Genomic DNA, 6,043 nt, shown 5'->3' with positions numbered 1-6,043 from the left:
ACCAAGAACCAATGGTACTGAAAGATGAAAATGAAGCAACACTGAAGACATTAGCAAAAAAACAGGCTCCAATTGTAGATGGAAAGCCATTGCATCAACAAACAATGAAATACAGATTCTCCTATGGAACTGTTTTAGTATTTTTCTCTTCAAAACTAGTTGCTCATGACTAGTAACCACAGATGCAAAACACAACACAAATGACCTGTCATTTATGGGATTGTTACATTAAGTATTCATATTATAACCACTGCTCTACTGGCCCTACAAGGAGCTGGTAAGAAAGGAAGTGACTTGGAAGAATTGTATTAAGTATAAGAGAAAATAAAAAATGAATTGGTGAAAGGAAACTTGCTAGGGCCAATAAACACCATGCTTGAATTAGTTTTTCCAATCCAGTAAGATCTTTGGAAAAAGGCATGACACACCCAGGATACAAAGGAAAGAGTAGTGACAATGTTCTTCTTAATCCAGCACTTAGCCTATCATTCCTAACTCGTCTCTATATCCACTCAGTACAGCTCAGTTAAGCTGGTTACCTCATGGTTTCTCAAATACAACAAACTGGAGACCCTCTGAACTTGATATTCCCTTCCTTGTGAAGCGTTAATCCATTCCCCTGACTCAGTCTATACACTTCATTCAGGTTCCTGTGCAAATATCTCAGCTTTGAAGGTCCCTGCTTGTTTACTTTATCTAAAATAGTCTTTATCTTATCCCCATTACTTATGTTTCTTTAGTTTTCTACATACCATTTATCTGACATTAAACTTTATTTGTGTTGGTTAATCTTTCTATTGTTCATCTCTTCAACTAGAATTTGAGCTCCATCAGGTAGGGAGTTTGCCGTATTCTCCACTCTACTCTCATTGTTAGAGAAGTTCCTGGTTTGTAAGAGATGCTTAATATGTATGTGTTGAATTGTGAAGTAATCAATGAGTGAAAGACACTTTAAAGCCACGAAATTCAAGTCACAAATCCACTCCTTATCTTTGAAGATATTTCCTGGTTCTTAAACTGAAGACAAGTCTTGATCTGGTTCCAAAACACTGTGAGAATGGAGCATGACTATGCATATAGAAAGGCGTATAAACTGGAAAGGACTGCATACATAAAAGTTAGTGAATGAGACATGGTGGTCTGGTGCAACATGAGCTGATCCTAAGTCAAGAGCAGACTTCTAGTGAAGCTTCACCACTATACCCCTGAGTAGACATATAACCTCTCTGGACTTCAGTTTCCTTTTTACTGTGTCAGAATATAGTGAGCTAGAATACATGACTGTACTTGACTATCTCTAAGGTGATACAGGAATATATGGGAGTGTGGCTGGTCTGTACACGGCAGAGCTACTTCCCTCACTGCTCTTACCCCTGGTCTCCTGTGTTGGCACATATACAAAGGGGAAAAGGTTATTTATTATTCTGTTGCTAGGCTAATGCTTTCCAAAAGGTGGGAAGGGAAATTGTTAAGTGGATACAGGTATAATCCCTAAATGAGTAAGCTCAATTGTCAGACAAGCTTATCTGCCAATAGTGTCTTCACAATGCCAAAACGTAACCTACTTCTCTATGACACTTTGTCCCTAAATTTATTTGAGACTATTTTCTGGGGTTAACCAAATCCTTGAACTCTTCAGCTCCACAGAGCCTGTGTAGATCCTTGACCACTTTGGTTCAAGTTAAGCCATGCATGAATTTAGCCTTCTTCAGATTATTTGCTCATGCTCAAAGCACTGCATTAATCAGAGGAGGAGACTTCAATCTTAGGCTTGTTCTCAGAGACTCTACAGCATTGTGTTGCCTTTGATGAAAAGCTTAAAAGGCAGAGAACAGGAAATCCACTCTGATTTCATTGTTCCCTTCTCACAGTTCTTTACCCTTAGGAAGAATGCTGGTTTGCCTAGAATGACTAATAATCATTACCATTTATTGAACATTAATTCTGTGCCAAACACAGCACAAAATACTTTCTAGACATCTATACATTTTATTCCAGGCCAACACTCTGATGAGAGATTTTATTATTCCCATTCCACAGAAGAAGAAACTGAGACTCCAAGAAGTGAAAGGAATTCTCCTGTAGTTATCTTTACTACAGAGAGAGTAGTAAAGCTGGATAAATCACTCCATCTGACTCCTAGGTTTGAACTCTTAACCAATAAACTAGAACCAAGTCATACTGAAGCCTACGGACAGTTTGAAAAGGAGTAAGGGTATCTTTTCACACTTCCTACATCAATTTTAAGACCTTTCAAAATGTACATCATCAACCAATTGACACTGAAAAGCCAACACTTCTATTTGGTATCTTTGGATAGCATTGCTTATTTTTATCTCTGAAATCTGGTTACTTGATTTCATTCAGTGCAAATGTGTTGCCTTGGAATAATTGATACATGCAGACAGATAAATTTGAAGTATCCACCTAATATCTTACATTAGTCTAGATTTTGGACAATGAATTACTCAGACAGTTCTTTGGGGTTATCTGTATTCGAAACTAGCATTGTAGTTTCAACAAGGGCTTTGGAGTGATGCTTGACCCAGCCCCACATCCTGGATCTATGTTTTTTGAACAATTGTAGAATCTCTTTGATGCTCAGTGTCTCCATCTGTTAAATGAGGATGATAATTGTTCCTATCTCACAAGCTTCTTTTGTTATTTAAGGGAGAAAATGTATCTCCATAAGATTGTTGAAAGGATTAATTGAAACAATGTGAAGTATATAGTACCGAGCCCAGGAAATTGTATTATTTTGATAAATGTCAGTACATTCATTTTTCTATAAGAGTGAAATGCTTTTTGAAGAATCAGGATTATTCAAAGTGTTTTCATATATGATTGAGTATGTAGTCATTGTTTATAAACCACATGTTTCCAAATAGAATTTGAAGTTGCTAAATCAATATTTTACCCAGTGGTTGGCCTCTAAGTAAAAGAAAATCAAACCCAACCCACTACTGTTCAGCGGATTCCAACTAATAGGACGAAGAAATGCCCCATAGGCTTGCTAAGGCCTCTAAGTAAACCACCATCTTTTATTACTTGAGAAGGAATTTTAATCTCTATAGTCTGGAATCAAAATAAATTCCCTTCTGGCATTTTTGCCATAACTCTAATAACAAAAAAAGAAAAGAAACTTCTGCTCCAGATGAATTACCTTCAATTTCGCAAACATATTGAACTGTGAGGAGTCAGGACATATTTTAACACTGTTACTGTTAAGTGCCTTCAAGTCAGTTCCGACTCACAGGGTTTCCAAGAAGCGGCTGGAGGGTTTGAAATTTCAATTAGTAATCCAGTGCTTATCCCACAGTGCCACACCAGGACCCTGTTTTAGCACTGCCCTCCTCAAAATGCCCTTTCCTCTCACCTATTGAATTTTTAAACGCTGTGGAGCAGCCAGACTCAAATAGCCTCTCCTTCACCTTTTTCCTGAATTCAACTAATGCTGCTTGATCATACTATTCAATTGGAATTTATAATTTTCTACTTGGTTTTAATAACTAATTGTGTGTGTGTGTGTGTGTGTGTGTGTGTGTTTGGTTTCTGTATGTGTGTGTTTGTTTCTTTTCTACCCAGTCAGATAGGAAGAAAATTGCCCAAATTCTTTGTGCCATTCACATCATAGTATTTCAATTGCTAGCAAAAAAATGTGGGCAGTTTGAACCTATCAGCTGTTCTGCTAGAGACAGATGAGTCTGTCTGGCCCTATCTCAGAGACCCCACAGAGCAGTTCTACTCTGTCCTATAGGGTCTCCGTAAATTGGAATCTGCTCCACAACTGGGGATGGATTTTAGCTTACAAACAATTAAATCTTCACATCGAATAGTCCGCAAGTAGTAAGTAAGGAATGAATTCTTTTTTTCATGGTGCTTTGTGGTAAAGCCAGGCACCTGAACTATATATCCACTCCAGAACCCCCACTTCTCAAAAGTAAAATTTTCATTCAGTTTCTTGTTTCTTGGGAACCAATGTTACATAAATAATTTAATCTGTAAAGGTTTCACTCTTACTTATTTTTGAATATCAGCAATGGAGTTAATTTTGCAAATTAGTCAATTCCTTTAGCAATTAAATAAACATAGTCCTAACAAGAAAATCCAATGCCCTTGTCTTCCACTTAGTTTATATGCATCTAATCTCACAGTTTATAATAGATATATAATAGCTATTGATAAGATAAAAACTTGGTAACGAAAGCAAAAATTTATGCTTACTCTACTGAGATAACATATCACCTTGTCACAGACTGAGTATGTTTTCAACAAAGAGCAAAAAAAAATCAAGTTTCAGAATCTTGATAAACCTGTTTTTACACACCCAGAGCTGATTCATGAAAAGCCCTAAACCAACACCAGTTTTATCAAGCTTTGAGCTTCCAAGAACATTTTCAATCATGTTGGGGTTTTCAGTTCTCAAAAGGGGCCATGCAGTTTTAATATTCTGGTTTGGTTGATAAATACTCAGAGCTCTTTTCAAGTCTCGGTCTTGCTGTTTTCAAGGAACTTATAGAACAGATCATTTAAAAATCAGTTCTCTATTTGCACGTAAACCTGACCTTATTCTAACCCCCATAAAGGGAAATGCAGCATTGGGGTGACTTCCTGACAGCAAATGCTTTGATGTGTTCAAGTCAGGCTCTTTAATTACATAAAAATTTTAACACTTTCAATCAAAGAACGATAGCTGAGTTTAAACAGAACTTGTCTAGCACTCTAGGACAAGCACTGGATTTCTAACCACAAGGTCAGTGGTTCATACCCACCAGCTGACTTTATGGCATTTAACAACACAGCTAACAGAATGTGTGGAAAAGTAAGAGAGTCAGTACCTTTCAGACACTGTTGTTGTTAAGTGCTACAGAGTCCGTTCTGACTCATAGCAACCCTTTATAAGGTTCCTTAGGAGCAGCTGGGAAGTTTGAACTGCCACCCTTGAGGTTTAAACTGACCTTGCAGTCCAGTGCATTATCCTGCAGCGCCACACCAGGACTCCATTTCAGATATTAGAATTGTTGTTTATATAGTTTCAACCTTCTACAAAGATACAAGGATCCCTTATTCAAACCACTGCAAAGCCAAAAACAAACACACTGCCATTAAGTCAATTCTGACTCATAGTGACCCTATGTAAGTTTTCCAAGACTGTAACTCTTTAGGGGAGTTGAAAGCTTCCTCTTTCTCCTGAGGAGCAGCTGGTGGCGTCTAACAACTGACCTTGTGGTTAGCAGTCCAACAAATAACGCACATCACCACCAGGATTCCTGAGTACAAAGTCTTGGAGGGTCAGACTCAGAACAAAAGGTGTTTTATGCTGTACTGCATTCCTGAACATGTCCCTTACCAGCACTCACTACAACGTATGCTACTGCTTTGTGTATAATCAGTCTTTCTCACAAAACTGTAAATGCTGTGAAGCAAAAGTGATTTTGCTCTCTACTCTATCCCTTTCATCTCGAAGATACCTGATGTATGATACATTCTTAGTAAATCTTTGGAAAAAAGGAAAGAGAGATAATGAGAAGGAAATCATGATTTGTTGAGTTGATGAAGCATTTGGGGTTAGTGGTTGGCCTCCACTATCCACATGTTTGTCCTGTTTCAGAATCCTCCTCTCTGCTTCCCAATCCTGACCCCCACCTCGCCAATCAATGGTACCTTCACTACACTAACGAAGAAAGTAATCATCTTTTCATTATATAAGACCACTGAATATTATGCCATCACTACAACTTTATTCTTAATCTTTAACCCAAAAGTGTCAATCATAAATGAACAGGTTGGGATAGAAGGGCGATTATCTCGCACCAAAAAACAATCAGTTGTGCTTCATGTAAGACCAGCTATCATGCCCATCCAGAGACATCTGAGAGGACAGGCCCAATGATCTGCTTCTGGAAGGTCATAACTTAAAACACCCTATGGAACAAATCTACTTTGCATGTGTGGAGTCACCGTGAGTGGAAATAGATTTGATGGCAACTAATAACAACAACAAAGATGTTTACTTGTGCTCTATTAACTATGTAAATGCATT

This window comes from Chrysochloris asiatica, unplaced genomic scaffold (assembly GCF_000296735.1).
Source record: "Chrysochloris asiatica unplaced genomic scaffold, ChrAsi1.0 scaffold00001, whole genome shotgun sequence".
NCBI lineage: Eukaryota > Metazoa > Chordata > Mammalia > Afrosoricida > Chrysochloridae > Chrysochloris > Chrysochloris asiatica.
The sequence above is the reverse complement of the archived record's forward strand: the minus strand, read 5'-3'. Positions refer to the sequence as shown.